Source organism: Aegilops tauschii, chromosome 5 (genome assembly GCF_002575655.3).
Source record: "Aegilops tauschii subsp. strangulata cultivar AL8/78 chromosome 5, Aet v6.0, whole genome shotgun sequence".
Taxonomy (NCBI): Eukaryota; Viridiplantae; Streptophyta; class Magnoliopsida; order Poales; family Poaceae; genus Aegilops; species Aegilops tauschii.
The window spans coordinates 143,764,725-143,785,850 of record NC_053039.3 but is presented as its reverse complement, the minus strand read 5'-3'; positions in this window follow the sequence as shown (position 1 = coordinate 143,785,850).

The window sequence follows — 21,126 nt, the reverse complement described above, 5'->3', positions numbered from 1 at the left end:
CGCGTGGGTGCGAGGCATTGGGCTCTAACTGAACCCGAGCGATTGCACTGCAGGCTACGCACTACTGAACCCTAGCGATCGATCGATGGCTGATAACTGAACCTGATCGAGCGATTCCTTCGCTACTGCTGCTAACTAAAGTCGATCGATGCTACCTCTGGATGAACAGTGAGCATTGCTGGGGGGGGTTGGATGAACAGTTCCCGGTGGGGGTGGATGAACAGGACCCTGTGGCGTTGCCTCTGGATGAACAGTGAGTGTTCTGGGGGTTTGGATGAACAGTTCCCGGTGGGGGTGGATGAAGAGGACCCCCATCATTCGAGCCGGTTGGGGCTGGATGAACAGGACCCCATGGAGGGCAGGATGAACAGGACCACCCCGTGGAGGGCAGGATGAACAGTAGATGGTGGAGGGCTGGATGAACAGTAGCCCATGGAGGGGTGGTTGAACAGGAGCCCGTGGAGAGGGCTGGTTGAACAGTAGCTGGTGGAGTAGCGTGCGGTGGAGGCTGGATGAACAGGAGCCCATGGATGAACAATCGCATGTGGAGGCTGGAGGAGGTCGACGGTGGATGAACAGTAGCCCGTGGAGGCTGGAGGGGGTCGACGGTGGAGATGAACAGTATCTCGTGGAGTCCCGTTTTGCGGTACGCCACACCCCTCCCGATCAACAGGACCCCCGTTTCGACCGTAGGAGGTCCGTTTCCTCCGTTTTGCGGTACGCCAGACCCCTCCCGATGAACAGGATCCCGTTGCGAACGTGGCCGGTCGAACACAAGGCCCGTTTCCTCTGTTCTGCGGTACGCCAGGCCTCCTTTCCATCGGCTGTTCCGTCCAAGCCCTCTCGATGAACACGACGACGCATTTTGTTTCGACCCAGCCGGTTGGCTCCCCATGAACACGACGACGACGCTGTTTCTCCGTTCCGACCCAGCCATGTACACGATCCCTGGCTGTACGTATGCGCGAGTAGGCATTCGAGACCCTGCCCGCATGTACGTACGTGGCCGTATTTTCTTTCTTGCACACTGGCCGTTGTACGTACGTGTACATGCTATGTGCGCGCCTCTACTACGACACGTGCGCGCCTCTACATCGACCAGTATGTACGTACACGTTCGCGACCAGAATGACAACGCTATGTACGCTTCGACCAGGTGGGTCCCGACAGTCAGGGGGGCGAATCATTTTTTTTTTGCCCGGACGCACTTCCTTGCGTGCGAAGATGTAGCTGGTGGGTCCCAGCAGCCAGGGGGAAACGTTTTTTCGCAAAATACGGTGGCCCGTCCGGCGGGTCCCCGCTGTCAGGTGGAGGAATAATTATTTTGCGCGTAATAAGGAGGCACTTCCTTGCTGCGGCCGTGGACCGAGCTGTCTGCCTCTCCACGTACAGTCCACGCCCGATGGAAGCCGTTCCTTGACCACGTTGACCACGCCGCGCCGAGAGCACCAGGGCGGTGGACGACGGCGAGGCCTAGGAAGGGGACGACGCGGAGCCGGGGAAGACGCGGCAGTGGATGCCCACGCGTAGAGGAGTACGAGGGTTCACTCATTCGCTGCGGTGTGAGGCTGCCGTCGCCGCAGAATAACAGGGGGGTGGGTGAGTAGAGGGATGGCCTGGCCAGCGGTGGGAATAGTAGGGGGCGGTGAGGCCTCCGCGGCAACACAGCCGGCCACGGGAGGTAGGAGCATGCGGCACAACCGGCGCTGCTTTGGGCGGCTAGAGCAACAAGACCAGAGGTTGAAGAAGCACTACGGCCATTGGATGGACATCGTACGGTCACTGGAGCTAGAATCGTTCATATTGACCAAGTTGACAAAGCACTCCATCCCCGTCAACTTAGTAGGCCCACAAGTCAGCCTCCCACCAAGGTGGGTCCCAACTAGCAGGGGGACTATTCAATTTTTTGTGCGTAATAAGGAGGCACCTCCGGTGGGTCCGAGCTGATAGCGGGGGGAACGTTTTTTCGCGAAATACGTTTGCCCATCCGGTGGGTCCCAGCAGACAGGGGGAAACGTTTTTTTTGCCAAATACGGTGGCCCGTCCAGTGGGCCCCTGCTATCAGGTGGAGGAATAATTATTTTCCACGTAATAAGGAGGCACTTCCTTGCGGCTGCCGTGGACCCAGTTGTCAGCCTCTCCACGTACAGTACTCTTCCGATGGAAGTCATTCCTTGACCACGTTGACCATGCCGCGCCGAGAGCACCAGGGCGGTGGACGACGGCGAGGCCTTGGAAGGGAACGACACGGAGGCAGGGAAGACTCGGCAGTTGTTTCCCACGCGGAGGGGAGTACGACTGTACGAGGGTTTACTGGTTCGTCTGCCGTCGCCGGAGAATAACAGCAAGTGTGAGTGAGTAGAGGGATGGCTAGGCCAGCGATGGGAGTACGGTGGGGCGGTGAGGCCTACGCGGCAGCACAGCCGGCCACGGGGAGGAGGGAGCAGGCTGTCCCGCCGGCGCTTGTTTGAGCGGCTGGAGCAGGAAGAGCAGAGATTGAAGAAGCACGACGGTCGTTGGATGGACATCCAACAGTCACTGCTTGTGTGTCAACCTTTTTTTTAGGAAAGCCTCAAATCTGTGGAAAATAGCATACAGCCCATCTGACCTTATTTCTAATAATTTACAGCCCATTTGCTAATTCTTAAGGTTTTTTTAGCCCATATTCTTTTTGTTAGCATTATAGCCCATATTGTGGCCACGGTTAAAAAATTATACGAAATTTTGCATATTTCGGTGCGGTCAGAACTGTTTTTAATCCCGAAATTTCGAGTCACATTCAAACTGATTTTAAAAATAAACGTATATCAATATAAAATCCAACAAATTGTCCACGCATAAAAATTAATGCAATTTAAAATCTCGAAATGAAAAAAAAATTGAAACTAATTGCCGGTTTGATGTGTTTTAAAAATGTACAACCCATTTCTCATTACTAGTAGGCCATTTTCTCGGCCAGCCAAATGAAGCTCTCCTCGTCTTGAAAGATTTGCAGCCCAACAGGCCTGACAAAGCGACTTACTTGGCAAATCACAAAAAGACTGGGCTGTGGCCGTGGACCCACCTGCGGTCGTGGACCCAGCTGTCAGCCTCTCCACATACAGTACTCTTCCGATAGAAGTTGATCGTTGACCACATTGACCACGCCGCGCCGAGAGCTCCAAGGCGGTGGATGACAGCGAGGCCTAGAAAGGGGACGACGCGGAGCCGGGGAAGACGCGGTAGTGGATGCCCAGGCGGAGAGGAGTACGAGGGTTCACTGGTTTGGCTGCGGTGTGAGGCTGTCGTCGCCGCAGAATAACAGGGGTGTGGGTGAGTAGAGGGATGGCCTGGCGAGCAGTAGGAGTAGTAGGGGGCGGTGAGGCCTCCGCGGCATCACAGCCGGCCACGGGAGGCAGGAGCACGCGACACGACCAGTGCTGGTTTGGGCGGCTGGAGCAAGAAGACCAGAGGTTGAAGAAGCACTACTGCCGTTGGATGAACATCATACAGTAACTGGAGCTAGAATCGTTCATATTGACTAAGTGGACAAAGCCCTCCGTCCCCGTCAACTTGGTAGGCCCACAAGTCAGCCTCCCACGATGCTGGGTTCCAGCTGGCAGGGGGGTATTCATTTTTTGTGCGTAATAAGGAGGCACTTCCTTGCGTGCGAAGATAGCTGGTGGGTCCGACCTGTCAGCGGGGGGCACGTTTTTTCGCAAAATACAGAGACCCTTCCGGTGGGTCCCAGATGTCAGGTGGAGGAATCAAAGACTTGAGAAGGTGTACAGAACAAGCTAGTGTACCAGTAAAGAGACGTTGCTGAGTTTTAGAAAAAAGAGAGACGTGCTCCTGTAGCTGGTTCGAATCCAAACCTAGACTATGACTATATATGGTGCTATGCTACTCTGCAAGTAATGAAACTGACATATCCAACGTTCACTTCTCCTCTTCTCTACTTACTCTGCCTAGCATCAGAAGCTCTGGCCGCAGCAACCATGTCCGTTGGCTGCTCGTCCACCTGCTCTTCAGCAGCCAACAAGCAAATATGCGCCAAGTCGCCACCCGTACCATTGCCTGTGGGTCTAATCACACCCCCGCCGGCACGCGCACCGCAGCCGGTTGCTCATCGCAACCCCCTACCGTTGGTGCGGTGCCACTGCTGCAAATCACGCAGAGTCATCCGTCGCGTCTCAACCACAATCCTCAACCCTGGCCGAGTCTTCTCCAAATGCCCGAATCATGGGGTAATAATATGTTTAAGTGTTGTTCTGCTGCTTTCAGTTACTGATTTTTTTACTAGTTTGGTTGATGGTCTTCCAATTTGATTCGTGCAGAAAAGGGAAGATTTGTGTGATTTGTATTTCTGGGAAGTTGCTGATGTGGGGGAGTGCAACTACGCTGATTATTTGGTTAGCCGAGGAATCCCAATACCAACAGGTTGAGGTGTTGGACAAGTAACTGAAGGAATGGCAGAAGAGGAAGATGCAGAGTAGAAGGTTAAAGATGCAGTTCCTCTGATCATGGCCAAGCAACAGCTGCTGAACGGCCTTGACAGCCATGCGGAGATGAAAGAGCTTGTGAAGATAATGGGCAAAATCGATGTGCTCTGTAGGATGATTGTCTCTTTATTTGCAGTGTATGTAGCACTCGTGATGTATTCAGTGGCTATGACAGAGCACTTTGCTGAAACTAGTAATGAATGAAACCTGTGTAGCAGGCTGGGCGTAGTGTTGTGAACATCTAGTGATTTCTATTAATGGAAATCAGGGGGTATCCCCTTTTGCTCATAAATAAATAAATAGCATAGGCCCTTTTGGTAATAAATAAATAAATTAGCAGAGGACCTATCAGGTCAACTTTGTTCTCATTCGAAGACGTCAAGCAAATTGCAGTCCAACGGCAAACAATGTCATCAAATTCAAGTTTCACAGCCAAATATGAGTACAACTAAACAACAATGTCATCATGTTTTAGTCGTCATACAATCACCAAACACAAATCAGCATACATAACAAGTGATGTTCTCACGGGAAAATACTAAACAACATGTTCATCAGGTTTCAGTTGTCATAGCAAACACAATTTCACATAGTAGATAAAGAAACGTCTTCTGACAGGCAAATACGACAAAAGCAATGTAATCATCATCCGCAGCAGCAGCGTCAACATCTTCGCCATGTGTATCAGTCTGAATCGTAATTCCCCATGGTGTCATCTTCTTCTTCGTCCTCAATGTCCTTGAACGTTGGCTTCTTCTTGATCAACTCTTGTATGTCCACAGCACGACAGGCAATCTTTTCGCCGGCGTCATTGACGTGATGGTTCTCAAAGATATTAGGAACATCTATGTTATCTTGTACATTAGGAGCAGTGTAAGCATCATCTTGTTGTGCAACTTCATTAAACGAATTCCTCTGCTCAAACATTTGCACTACTCTCCAGTCATCGCTGCGTGCAAATGTGTCTTCCAAGAAAAATATCTGTGTTGCTTGATTTGCCAAAATAAAAGGCTCGTTGGTCTGATACGCCGCCTTGACATTGATGGATTTGAAATAATCATCAGCTCTGGGTTTTGCGATCTTGGAAAACATGTTATACCAACGATAACACAACAGAACCACACATCGATGATCCTCGAAACTGGAGATATACTGCAACTGAACAATGTCTGTTATGTTAGCATACATTTCAGTTGTCTCTTTGTCATACGTATCCGTGCTCATGATGGCACTGTTTTGTGTCTTCCTACCTTTGTCTCATGCAAGGCTGTTGTAGCGCACATCTCCAACAACGCAAGATTCATAATGTCTTACCCGAGTATCAGGACCCATTGCTAGTGAGTAAAGGGCATCATCAACTGCCTTCCCATCCTCCCGCATATTCTTAACCTATGGTTAGAAAATAGACAAGCTGATCATCTTATGTACTCAATATATTAAAAAACTGACAGTGCAATTCAAAAGCTTACATGGCTCTTGAACCATTTCGCAAATCCTGCCATAACCAGTTTGTCAATGTTTCTTGGATTTTGCGGCAGTAACTCCTTTTTGTAGATGCTGCACAACATAGTGATCGCGTCAAACATCTAAATATATAAGAATGTGCTGCAAGTTTAGTAGATTACGATGTATAAGCTGCAGTACTTAGCACTTACTTGATATAAGGTAGTATCTCAGGATAGTTATTCAACACATACCAAACCATTTTGTCCAAATCTTTAGGTTTGTCCTCTTGTCGACTCTTCCCTGTAACTCGAACAGAATAATAGAAAACATTGAGCCTGGGATTGTCTTCATCCATGTCTTTGCTAAGCTGATCAGCTGTTTCAATGTATTTTGAGCAGAATGTCAACGCTTCTGTAGCAATGTAGGCCTCTGCAATTGTACCCTCGGGTCTAGATCTGTTCCTAACATAGCCCTTTAAAGTGCCTAGCCGCCTTTCAATAGGGTACATCCAGCCATACTGTACTGGACCTCTAAGTAGTGCCTCATCAGGTAGATGAACAGCCAAATGCACCATCACATCAAAGAAGGCTGGAGGATATATCTTCTCAAGCTCGCATAGGATAGTTGGTATCTTGTCTCTAAGACGCTCCAAAGCATCTATCCTGATATTTCTACTGCAGACTTCCCTGAAGAATTGTCCCAACTCTGCAACTGCTCTGTATAAGTCAGGGTGGCCCAATCCTCTAAGGATAACAGGTAAAACCCTTTGAAGTAGGATGTGGCAGTCATGAGTTTTCAACCCTTGTACCTTGTCTCCATCTGCACCGACTCTCCTTTCAGGGTTGGAAGCAAATCCATGTGGGAATCTCACACTGACAGGACCTTGCAGAATTCTTTTCTTTTTACCTTGTCCAAGACTTACACAGCTGGTGCCATATCCCGTGGTTTACCTTCATCTTGCACCTGCAAATCCTTTCTGATACCCAGGTGTGTCAAATCAATCCTAGATTTTAAGGTATCTTTCGTCTTGCCTTCAATATTAAGATGTGTGCCGATAATGATGTCACATATATTTTTCTCGATGTGCATCACATCAAGATTATGCCGCAGATCCAAATCTTTCCAATACTCCAAGTCCCACAAAGTGGACCTGCGGGTAAACAATAATCTCCCTTATGCCCTGCCACGCTTCCTTTTCCCGCTACCATTATCAGGATGGTTTCCTGGTGTAATATGCCTGACCTTCTCTAATTCCACTTGCAACTCATCGGCGGTGAGCCTCTTTGGCGCATCACGTTTTTCATATTTTGCATTGAACACATGTCTTTGGTATTTTCTAGGATGCGGCTTGTCCTTGGCAAGGAAACGGCGGTGTCCAATGTAACAGATCTTGCTAAGTATTGCGTATGACAGCGGATTCCTGTCACAGCGAACACATGCATTGTAACCATGTGTCGTTCGCCCTGACATAGTGCCCAAAGCCAGATAATCATGGATGCACCAAATTATAATAGCACGCAGAAAGAAATCAGCTGGTGGGCTGCTATATAGGTCTCGAGTGAGAACACCCCTCCATAGCTGTTGAAGTTCCTCCACAAGAGGCTCCATGAACAAATCAAAATCCTTCCCAGGACTTTTTGGACCTGGGATGAGCAAGGCCATCATGTAGTTTGATTCTTTGGTGCAGACATATGGAGGCATGTTGTAAGGGATAACAAGCACTGGCCACATGCTATATGTGGCGCTTTGGTGGCCAAATGGGTTAAATCCATCTGAAGCTAAGCCAAGTCTAATGTTTCTCGGGTCAGCAGCAAACGTTCCGTGCTTCTGATTGAAGCTTTTCCACTCACTACCATGAGATGGATAGCTCATTACATTCTGATCTCTGAAATCCTGGTTCCTAGAATGCCACAATACATCCTCTCTTGTTTCTGCATCATGAAACAACCTCTGCAATCTTGGTGTAATTGGAAAATGTCTCAAAACATTATGAGGAATCCTCTTCACAGCATCGCCATCTTTCCATCTTGATGATTTGCAATTCAGGCATTCACTTAAGTTGGCATAATCCTTCTAGAACAGAACACAATTATTCTTACAAACATGGATCATACCATATCCAATTCCAACTGCACGAAGGAAATTCTTCATTTTATTGGAGGTGTGTGGCAGCTCAGACGCATCTGGGAAAGCTTTGCGGAAAGCAGCAAACATCGCATCGAATGATTTGTTGGTCATCCGCTCAGATGTCTTAACCTGAAGAAAGGTGACCATAGCTGAGAATACTGACAGCTTATTTCCTGGGGTGACAGCCACGTTGCATTGTTCCAACATGCGGGCCCACCGTTTTTCTTCTGCAGGTGAAAGTTCACGGAATGCACGAGCATTTCGTAGCATTGTTTCAATGTTGGTCAAACTCACTGGCTCCGCCACCACCTCCTCCTCCTCCTCTTCCACCTGAGCATCAGCCAGATCAAGATGGTGATCTGCTGCTTCCACGTAGTCAATAACATTGACGTTCACAGCTTCACCATGATGAACGCACCTAGTATATGTGACCGACATCCCATACAAGTGTAGATGATTTTGCACGATTGACTGGGGTCTTGTAACTGAATTCATACAACTGCTACACAGGCAGAGCACATCTGATTTCGGACCACCGTACTCAGCTCTGATAAAGTTCATGAAGTTTTCAACCCCCTCGACATATGCAGCGGAGAATCTTTGAGCAGAAGTTATCCAAGTCATGTCCATCTGTTAGACATACAAATTAGTTCTTCTACTAGATATTATAGGAAAAACATATATGCTTTTTTATGAAGTCCAGAAGAAAATACCTAGGTCGATGTCTAAAGCTATGGCAAGATATTTGGACGAGCAGATCTAAGTAACGAAATATATGTAAAGCTAATTCAGCAAACAGATTTGAGTGCTAAATTATGGCAGGTTGTTTCAGCAGTCAATGAGGCCGAGCACACAGCCATCGAACTATCGAAGGCCATCGCAGCAACAAAGATCGAGTATAAAACGGTGTAGAGCTATTTCACCTAACAGATTGGCTACTAGACCATGGCAATCTACGTCACAATCAATATATGGCAGGATATTTTAGCAACTAATCGGCCTTGGCATGCCATCTCAGCTAAGCAGATTGAGTGCAGAATAGGGCAAGGAAGCTTCTTAAGCAGAGCATATTGACTGTAAACTACTTCGGCAAACAGTGAGATTAACAGCATCTATCAGCTAACATTCAGCGCTACACCGACATGCACGGGGCCTCGGTCTAGAATGCGCGTACCATGGGAGAAGCTGACCGCTGTGCGTCTCCACACGAACGTCGCCAGCGGTGGCGGCGCTGACCGCCATGCGCCTCCACAAGAATGTCGCTAGCGGTGGCGGCGCGGCTAGAGGACGACATTCTACGAGAGCGTACTGTGGGAGCGAGAGGATCGCCCTACGTCCCCTCGATGAACCGCGGCGCTGACGTATCGGCGTGGCGGGGAGGGCGGCTTTGGCGGAGCGAATGGAGTGGAGGGGGACGGGGGGAGGGGGTTTTGGGAATATTATTGGCTAGTTGGCCGAAGCGCGGTTGAATCTAGGATTTGGGGGGAATTTTTGGGTGGGGGAGGATTTTCGCGCGGTGGGCGGGGGGAGTTTGGCGCATGGTTGGTTTCTCCAAGTGCAGTCCCATGTGTCAGTGAAGAGGGAAGCCGAAGCGCGTTCCGTTTGCGTGAGCCGTGTGCAGGACTGAACGTGTGTGGGGTGCAATGCGACCGCGACAGGGGTGATGTGAGTGTACCGCCTTTTTTCCTTTTAAACTAGGTGCTTCGCCCCCTAAAAAAAACTTGTTGCTCGCGCGATCCATCGATACTACTCCTAGATATGCTGGGAGGTTGGCTTAGTTCGGTTATTTAGGACGAGTAATGCTACACCTACGTAGTCCCATTTACGTAATTAACATAATGTGAAACGTGTGAGCTGTTGATTGTATATTGGGGGGAGGGAGGGGCCCACCACCATGAAAATCAGGGGAGGAGAGAGAGAGGCAATTTATGTTAACCCTTTCGTAGGTTCCCGTAGATGTAGAAAAATGTGAAATGCGTGAATGCGCATTCGCAGATAAGGCCTTCTCTCGTTCATCCTTTTCTCCCACAAGATCTTGATCTTCCGTGCAATGCACGGGCATCTTGCTAGTACTCCTACAATATACTATATTATTGTGAAAGTTCATATACACCGGCCGAGACTAATGCAAACACGGCAGATTTTCATTACATTTCAAACTTTTATAGGACAGAAAAATAAAAGAAACCCAACCCTAAACCTATTCTACGACGGCAACCGACGTCCTCCATCTGCGATCTCCATGTACGGGGGCGGGGTTCAAGACCCGTGAAGTGAAGGTGCGGTCTCCGGCGAGGAAAAGTAGAACACGGGAGACGGACCGGCCAGTTGGCACACCATGCCCTGCCGCCTCCCATGCCCTACTCATCCTCGGAGGAGTCCCCGACCTCGGTGGTGCCGGACGTTGGACGGCGGCAAGTAGGACGTGTGGCGGACGGTGCTCCCGTCGTCGGCCGCCACCGTGGCCACCGCTTGTGTGGTGACTTGAGCGAGGGCGGCGACCTCGAGCTCCATCCCCGAAGACAAGCTCTCCCGCAGAGCGTTCACGCTTGTGATCATGGCGGATGTGGTGCCAGGTACGAGGACGATGCACTATGGTGTGGAGGTTAGCTGGGCGTTGCCGCTTTAAGTAGCGCATTCCGGTGAGGCCAAGCATCCTGGTGCGTCATTCAGTCGCCGGAGTTGGTTCCTCGGGCACCGAGCCTCTTAACGACGGCATACAGACGGACGGCATGAATGCGGGGCAGCTGGCGCCGGCTGGGAACGCACTGCGCGACGACGCGAGGGACGAGGGTTTTTGGTGTGCCAGGGTAGTCAGCTGCGGTCGTGCCAACGTTGGAGATGCCCTTTGCTCACATGCGATCGACGCATGTCATTGAAAAAGCAAGATGACCCGGCATGGTCTCAGGTCCTGAGGATGCAGTTGGCCGCGCTACACCACTCCGCTGACGCGTCCCGGCGCCCCGTGCATCCTCGACGAGCCGGGTGTTGGGGTGTGTTTGGCTTTTGTCCAAAGTGCACCTTACCAAAATTTTGGTCATGACCCAAAGATTGGTCTTTGTTTGGATGGTTGCCTTTTTTTGAGGTTTTGGTCATGACCCAAAAATGGATGGTTGCCATTTTTTGGCATGCCAATGAACTCTAGCCAACTCTAGTTCATTTTTCTTGCCGATGTCGGCCAAGTCATAGGCAACCAAAACCTCAACCAGAATTTTGGCTACCCAATGCTTTGATGGGGAAACCTTGGGCACAAACCAAACATACTAGCTGTTGGTCCTGCCACAGCACTAACGCCACCCTCAGCACACTGAAACCGACCATGTCTAGCGACGATGAGCGTGTCGCTCACCGCGGTCGCCGTGTCCAGAGGCGGTGCTGGAGCTACGCCACGTTGTTGGCCCCCACGACCCACATGAACGGTTGCCGGTGGCGAGCAGGTCGTGGGCCAGCTCCTCCATTGGACTAGTTTGCGCTACGTCGTCCCGACAGGTGTGCCCCACATGTGGGTTTCCCTGTTTTCCCGGCCATATTCGAGCGTCAGTGCTCCGCGTTGCGCATTAGGCCTTTCACTATGTAGGCCAAGCGAGACAACTTATTGTTTATTTGAGCCGGTCAAGTATAATCATGTGGCGTTTGCTTATTTCTCATTCATCTCCAACCCTCTTCTCCATCGATCATGTCGCCCTCCGGTCGAGACCATCCTCCCGCATGCATCATTTGAACATTCTGCCGAGTATCATTCGCATGTGGGCCTAGACCATGCTTGTATTTCCGATGTTTATTTGTGATTTGTCCGACATGCATACAAATAAACGGTTCGTTTGAAGTTTCACTTTGCCTCCACTACGTGTCACTTCGCGTCTTAGTTTTGGCATCCCATTCGGTTCATGCATGCCCCGACACATGCTGACGAGATCGATTGATGTTCAGAGATCAATTGCGTGTCGTGCAAGGAGATAAAGGTTTCGTCTGTTTCTATGATAGAAATGACCCGTGGGGGAGGTCTGTGTGTATCAGAGGGAGTATATTGTACGTTCATAAGCGAAACGAACGTATTGTACCCACCCTAGTCCTCTTTCAATCGATCTCCGGACCTCGAGATGAAATCGAGAGAGAACGAGTGGGGGCATGTGTGATACCTAAGGCGGATTCAAAATTTTGAACTGGTGATCATAGCATCCGCAAATCATATATAAAGGGTATTCAATGTTTGTTTCATTTTTGAACGTACAATATACTCCCTCCTATCCTTTCTAGTTTACATATAAGTTTTATGTGTAGTCAAAGTATCTCTATTTTGATATAAAAAAGTATCAACATTCAACAACGCCCAATCAATATTGTTAGATTCGTACGTACTCCTAGATTTGTACTTGAGATGGTTTCCAATTTGTTTTCAACCACGTGAATGTGCTTGTTCTCGCGCATGCTCTTCCTACTAGGATTTCGCCACGTATAGCCAGTCCAATAGTAACTTATTTTAAGCTCCCTGTCCAATAGTACTAGTGGAGTACTGACAAAATCTGTACTAGAGTATGCAGTGCTCATAGTTGCACTCCCTCCTTCCATTTATATAGGGCCTATGTGGAGGAGAGAGATGTGAAAAAGTAAGGGGAGTGAGCTCTCATGCAAGAGCCTAGCTATATACGCATTCCTAGTTAAATACGTACAATAAATATGAAGAAAGAGATGGAGAGGAAATGGAAAAAAGTACTAATACAATAGCCAACCTTATAATTTTTTTGCGGGAAATAGCCAACCTTATAGCCCACACTACTGTATGAGTGCATATAATAGATGATGGCTATAGATGACACGGCAGTTCCTTATAGCCATCGACTGGCTATATTATTAACCATGCTCTAATGCGTTTTTCAAAACCACATTTGACTACTGACAAGATTAATAGTACATGAGATGTATAATGTGAAAATTATATCATTGGAAGCTCCTTTCACATATGTATCCCTGCCTTACCCTCCCTTTCGATCACTTACTGGCAGACCCCATGCTTGCTAGGCCCCGCATGTCAGTTACTCAATGGGTTCGGCCACGTTAGGGGATCCTCATCCGTAGTATACTCCCTCTGTTTTTATTTACTCCGCATAAAATGACGCGGGCGGGGGAGGGGGAAGGACGTCGGTTTGCTCTCAACTGCGGTCCCACAAGCAAGCGAAAACGCAAGACGAAGCGCATTCCATTAGGTGAGAGACGTGGAGGGTCCAGCGTGCCGGGCTGCAACGCGAAGGCGAAAAGAGCGATGTACAGTCAAAATCGATTGACCGGTCGTCACCGGAACCACTATGCACACCAGAACCTTCGCTGCTCAGCCTATGCCAGCCACTGCCCTAAAACCACACCTAATCTCCAGCCCCTTCCCCCACCTTTTGATCCCCTAGCCCGCATCAAGCGTCCCCTAGTTCGCCGGAAAGCCATGGTGCGCCGCAAGATCACGTACTACAAGATGCTGACGCCGGAGCGCCGCGCAGAAATCGCGGCGGCGGTCGGCGCCAGAGACCTCCGTTCCCAAGCTCGCTTTGCGGCGGGCCAATCCCCGAGTTCTCTGGAGCCAAGCTAAGAGGAGGAGGAAGCCGATCCAATGTTCATGGCGAAGGTCGTGGCGCAGAAGGCCCCCGATGGGTATGAGACGATGGACGTCGACTCGTGCCGGCGTCCGAGTCCCCCATGGTGCAGGCGGACCAGCGGTTCAACCTGGCGATACTAAAGGAGGACCGGGAGGCAGAGGCTCAACTCGACGCGGAGCGCGCGCATGCCGCTGCCATCGAGGCTCTCCTGCGGGCGGAACCGGATGTCGTGGATGTGAACCGGGCGGCGGAGGCTCAACTTGAAACGGAGCACGCGGATGCCGCTCTCATCGAGGCCCTCCTGCAGGCGGAACCGGACATCCTGGACTTGAACCGGGCGGCGGAGGCTCGACTCAACGCGGAGCGCGCGGATGCCGCTGCCATCGAGGCCCTCCTGCAGGCGAAACCAGACGTCCTCGACTTGAACCGGGTGGTGCTCTCGTCCGTGCAGAGCGCCCGCACGCTCCGCGTGAACGAGTAGGTGGAGGCCGAGGACAACCACGGTGCGGAGACACATGTCGGCAGCTACGGCTGGTTCGCGCCGGCAGCCAAAGACGACAAGGTCATCTCGTTCCGCGAGCAGTGATAGTTTTTCTTTATGTTGTTGTTTTTATGGATCTTTTGCTGTGTAAAAACATATATTGTTATGCAAGTCGCCTGACTTGGGTCAGTCTACCATTTCAGGCGGTTGGATGAATATCCTACGTCTCCTAACCCTTCTTCCTCACCTCTTCTTCTTCCTCAACAGACCACCGCACGGGCCATACGGATACTCCCCAACATGCGGTTGGATAAACATACTCTATGAACGAAAATTATGTGTCAGCGGTAGGATGGCTGAGTTTGGTTTGTTCACATGCGACGGCACGTGTCAGTGAGGGTGCGTTCCCTTGGCTAGGTTTGCGGCATGCAGGAGCGACTGTGCATGTGCAGGAGCGACCGTGTGAGGACGCGGTGCAACCGCGACAGCCGTGCGCAAGTGTACCTCCTTTTCATTTTGAAAACTTTAGGCAAGCTTGGCAAAAATGTGTGGCGAAGTATGGCAATGCAAGGCCTAGAACCAAACAGGATAAGTACGTAGTACTACGTACTAGGAGTACTAGTGTTAAAAAAGAAAGGCGGGGTTTTCCTTCGCGGGATTAATCGATACAAATCCTCGTTTCACGTGTCAATTAATGCGTATTTTTTTCTCCAAAGCCCAAAGAGCTAACCATCTCACTCCTCATCGCTTGATTAATGCAGCGCCATGCAAACCAACCTTCTCACTTCCGCATGCATGCAGGGGATATTAATGTCCTTGGTTGCTAGTACGAGGCAAACCCCATCAATTTTGCCTCGATTAGTGTTAGTGGCCTTTTGCAAATTGTAGTTTTGATATACTGGCCTTGTGTACAAAAAAATGGAGGTAGTAACTATATTTGACTTCCTTCCCCATTGTGGTGACGTCAATGATATCTCTAACGTTGTGGTTTGGCGAAGTGCGTTCGACGGAGAACACCATTGAGGGAGACCACAGTAAGTTGTTCGCAAGTGCCGCCTGCAAGCCGAGACAACCGCCTTATTTGCATCCAGGAAGTCCGATGAACCAAAGGACGCGTAAATGTACTAGTACTACTCATACACAATAGCGCCGTCCGTCCAACTTAGTGCGGTGAGATGGTTTCTCGAAGAAGACGATGGAGAAGCGGAGTCAGCGAAGAGTGAAATGATGGTTGCTTTGTCCGTGCTTTGTGATTTGACGCCTCACTGCTTTGTGATTTGTGATAGAAGGGACAGGGGAGTAGACTCTGTCCTCTATACTGTACATGCGTCCAAGCACGGGAGAAAGAGGAGAGACGTTGCATTTTTCTATTCCTTCAATCAATCAATCAATCAGGGAGCTTCGGTTCCATCCTTTTGGCTTTGGCAACACCGTCCACAATGGTTCCCACGATGCCAAAAGCTATTTTCACATTTGGCTACACATTGTGGATGCCCTTAACCGTACCACTTGGTTTTGCTCCTGTGTGCTATCTATACAAATATCAATTATATTGATCTAAAAAATTATAGAATCAATATTAGTAAAAAGGAGGTGATTTTGCCACGCGGATGGCGGGGGAGGTTTCTTATTTTTAGAGGACGTTGTCCTGGCGGTTTGCTAACATGCGGTCCCATGTGTCAGTGCTTTACCAAGCCGATCCGCTTCCCACATGAGGTAGAACAACGGCAGAAGCAACATGTGGTTAACTTGAAGAAGATGAGGGAGAAGCGGATTCAGCAACGAGTGAAATGATGGTTGCTTCGTCCCTCCAACTTCTTTTTTTTAGCATTATTACTTCGTCCCTCCAAATTAACTGCGGGAAAGGTGCAGCTTTGTGATTTAACGCCTCAATGCTCATTACTACGCCGGCGCCATGACTGGGTGCTTCACCCCGGCTGCTCTGCACTGTATTCCGGTATGGCACGTGGACCCGGTAGCTTGATGCCCCACACGTCGGCGAAAGGGACTAGAAGATTTATGAAAGCGAGCGCTCCACTCTTACGACGAAGGAGTACACGACACGACGGCCCAGTGAACTGTCACTTGTACTGTATATAGTACTATAGTTCTGCTGTTTCGCACGATCCATCGATACAAACCCGATTAAACAGGAAAGGGCGGGATTTTTCCTGCGCGGTATATGATACTGGCCATACATTTCAAAGGCAATTTTAATGTATGCAAACTGAATATTAAGTAACAATATGATATCTAGTAAAACTAAAAACACATATGATTTATTGTGTTAGAGTGTAGTAGTAGTGATGTATTGCATAGTTGTTAGATGTAACATGCGAGAATGTGTAGAGATGTAGTTTTGGAGGGCCTACAAAGAGAAAAGCGTAATACGTTCACCGAACTTCAGAATAAGCTGATTACGGTCACTATATACGTTTTGCGGTGATTATATGGTCACTTGCTCACAGTTCAGCATCGGATTGCACTCTGTTGACCGGCCAAATAGTCTGCGTGGCACCATGTTGACTAGTTAAATTGACCACGTTCCTTGTGGGTCCCACCTATCAGTTCGCATAGGGAGAAGGTCAGATAAACACAAATTTACGGAGGCGCGACAAGACTCCACCCCGTGCGCGGGAATCACCTGATTGTGTATGTGTCTGTCAGGGCCTGATGTGTGCGCATGCACGTGTAGGTTGAGCTCTTGAGCGTGAGAGTGTGTGTTGGTCGTGTGGTGTACTGGTGTGTGCATGCATGCGTGCGTGTGTACGTGTGAGTGTTGCGTGCGTGCGTGGCTGCGTGTGTTCGTGTGAGTGTTGCGTGCGTGTGTAGGTGCATGTGTTCGTGTGAGTGTTGCGTGCATGCAGTTCGTGTGCATGTGTGTGTGTGTGTGTATAATCACCACACCAGCTCCTGTGTGTTAAAACAGACGGCTCAGCATACCAATACAAGGCCACCTTGTCCGCTGTGCCCGCGGTCATGACTTCGAACCACCGTACAATATTTTTTTGTCGTTTGTTTTCATTCTTACTAGCAAGATGCTCGTGCGTTGCACGTAACATCAAGATGCATTTATATGACTAGTTTATCTTGTGAGAGAAAAGGATGAACGAGGGAAGGCCTTATTTGCAAATGTGGAGAGGTGTGTGGGTACATCTTAGGCAAAATTGTCATAGTTTCTTTCCTATCCATCAGATATAAATCGGACGGCCTATATTGCAGGATGGCAGGCACACCATCATCACCAACTCTGTTTTTTATGAGAGTGTATTTTATCCCTACTCTTATAAAAAGCATAGTCGGTGATGATCGTGTGCCTGCCATCCTGTAATATAGGCCGTCCGATCTATATCTGACGGATAGGAAGGAAACTATGGCAATTTTGCAAAAAGATACCCACGCCCCTATCCACACTTGCAAATAAGGCCTTCCCTTGTTCATCCTTTTCTACCACAAGATAAACTACTCATACAAATGCATCTTGATGTTCTGTGCAACGCATGGGCATCTTGCTAGTATTTATAAGAGTGTATATGTAGAGTAGATACAAGCCGACAGGTGGGCCCGATGGTAGTGAGATAATGTGATGCAACACTAGAGGTGCCACGTGGAGCGTTTAACTGGTCAACTAGTCGTGTCTTGAGCAAATACAGAGTTGTACGGTGAGCCCGTGACTGTATAATAACCACAATACGTAAATTGTGACCGTAATGCATGGATTCTGAAGTCCAATGTACGTATCGTGCTTTCGCTTCAAATACAATGATCGTCACTGTATATATCGCGAGAGAAAGATGAAACATGCGTGAATGTGTTGGGGGCTTACTTTTAGAGGACCTGGAGATAGTTTGTGTGCGTACCTGAAAGGGGCGTAGAGGGGGGTATGCGATGGAGAGAGAGATGCTCTTCGTTTCTCTTTATTATGACTACCTTTATATATAGTATAAAAATATACAAATTCACAGTGCGGAATGAATATCATTGTGGGCACCATGCAATGCAAGCGTTCATACTCCTCCATATAACTTTGTAATGTTGTATATATGTAGAAATTCTAAAATATTTTTTTGGCCACACTTTATTCAAAAGGAATGTTGTATGCAAAATAAACGTGAAAGAGAGGGATTTTTAGATCAATGGGGTACGTGATGTAACATGTGTGAATGTGTAGTTGATGCATTTGGCACGGCCTAGAGAGGTATGTGTGTATATTACGTATTCGAGAGAGGCATGGATAGAGGGGCCAACAGGGGGGGCGTGGGAGAGATAGCACGAGAAATGAGAGTGGTCTAGAGAGAGAGAGACAAATATGACATCATGGCGAGAGATTCCCTTGAGTGTGTATATGCAAGGGGGAGTGGATAGAGGCACCAGGAGAATATATTTTTTGTGTGTGGTGTCTGTGTTGGTATGTGTGGGTGTGAGAAGATAACGAGACATGGGGGCAGAGGGTGTGTCACCGCGTGAGGTCCGGTGGGTCGAGGTGAGGCCCTTCGTTCAGTTCTGTCCCGTGCCACATTGGTCGGCCCGTGACGCATTTAGGGAGACCCATGGATGACTAGTCGTACAATACAAAGATAGCATAATTGTGAAGGACTCTATGTCCACTGACAAAGCCGGCTAGGATTTGTAACCCTGGGTTCTCGGACTAAGGTAACCCCTTTATCTCTGATATTACTATTCATCCAACCTAACTTTAAGGGGCATCCTACATAATGCTCTGCTAGAATCATACTCGTCGATTAGGAAGACAGGTGTGAGACAATGCGTGAGAGATATGCCTAAAGATAATGTGCGTACAGGAGACACGTAGGCAGGTCTATGTATATAGAAAGGGTCGATGGGGATTGTGCGTGTGTATTCTTGCAAGAGGAAGAGTGCTTGTGATAAAGGTTAGTGAAAACAGTCATAAATGGTTACGAGAGGGAGGGAGGGTTATATCGAGAGCATGTCTGCGAGAAAGACACCTCGGGAGAGAGTGTGTGAGCATGTGTGAGAGACCACCGATGGAGAGTGAAACTACACGTACAAGAGTGATGTACACATTGATTAAAGATATAAATTCTATCCAAATATTAGGATGGGATCATGATATTTGCAATTCGCGTAAGGAACGGTCATTGATCCATCCGACATCTAGATTCTATGGAATTTGAGCATGTCTATGTTATTATTCGACACAATTGATCCACATAGTTAGTATTTTGAACTCCAGAAATGCATCGCTTTAGCAATCGAATATAAACGTGAGTATAGTTCATGTTGTGTGTGTAAAGCACATTATACATACGAAAGTTACACAATGAACATTATAAATAGCTACCTATGAACTAGCATGCATTTGAATTCAACTTAAGGTGGTTTTAAAAAATCGAATTCAACATGAAGTCCATTCAATTATTTGAATTTGATATCATGGCGTTTGTAAATCATACCTAAATTATGGGGGCACCAATCTATGCTCTGATTTTGTACATAATAGCATATGTAGTCGTGTACAAAATAGATTCTAATTTAGCTCCTCCATTCCAAAATAATCGTAGTTATAGGATTTTCAAGTGTCAAAATTTCAAAAAGAAGCGGATAATTTAATGAGGTTTTCAAACATACAAGGTCAAATTTAACGTTGTCTATTTAGGTCAATCCTCAAAGTTCAAGAGTACTCTAAACGTGAATGCTTGTGTTTCAGAATTTTGAACGAAGCGCCAAAAGAGCCTCTACTCGCCCGAAACCGCGTGAGACCAATGTTTGGTAGTACAAGGACATTACTTTTCTAATAACTATGACCCGTGAAACCTACCGGCCCGACATCCAAAGGTCTAAACCGGGGTAGGTTTGTAGCTTCATCTAGACGCCACACAACCGCCTCCGAAAAACATTCATACACAATGGCCGCCTAAGCACACATGCGCGCGGCCAAAATCGCTCCCGCCCACTATTTGGGACACCTGTGATTACCATCCTACCCCCGACCCGCAGTAAGTCCGAAATTTAAGAGGGGGCAAAGTTTGTACTTTCCCCAAATTTCAAACAAGCGTGTCCCATCTTCTGTTCAAAAAAGCTAAAAACAAGTGCGTCCCAGACCGAAACATGGTTCTCCCCCCTCCCCCCTCCCCCCCCCCACCCGTCCGATTCCCCATTCGTACTCCGTGGGCGCAAAAACTACCTCTCCACCAGCCGCGAAACCCCGGCGTCCTCCGTCCGCCACCCCATTCCACCCATCAACCGCCGCCCTCCTCCATCACGCCGGAGCCAATATCCCGACGCCCTCGTCCACCGCAACCTCAACCACAACGCCCTCCACGGCTAGTAGTTGAAGCCGAGGCCGAGCCGTCTGTACCCGATCCAGTTCAACCACGCCGTCCTGCGCCTCACCGCTGCCGCTCCAACTTCGCCACCCTCCACTGCACCGGAGCTGTTCCTGCTACGCCGTCCTTCGCCGCCTCGGATCTGCTTCCCCTCCGCCGACATACGGCCACGGCAACACAGTCAACAATTTGGCCATGGGTTTGTCCAAGAATCCACGGTTCTCCAAAACATCGGTTCCCCCAGGAGAAAAAAGAAGATCACCGCGACATATGGAGGAGACCACACTGGCAACTGATAAGGGTACTCCTCTTCCATTATTCGTGCAAATCTTACGTGTCTGCTTGCACGGTATTCATCCCACATAAGACACTAGTTGGTCGCTTCTTCTTGATACTAGATGTTCCTAGAAACTCGCGATGCACAAGGTTTCTCCTCATATACTATTTCACCTTAGCTAGAGGTCCGTCGCCCCCCTGAATTTCAATTCCTGGTCAGTTGATTCCCAATTAACGGAAGCATTCCCCGGCGTAACAGGCGCTAGTCCGCCTATTACGCCGGGGAAGCAGTGCCTCGGTGTTTATCTTAGGGGCGTGTGGGGCCTAGAACTACTGGCGCCCGATATGGAGGTCGGCCGGGATTAAAGGGATGGCCTGGGGGCGCTGCCAAGCACGGCGGTGGTGTGAGGTCGAGGGGAGGG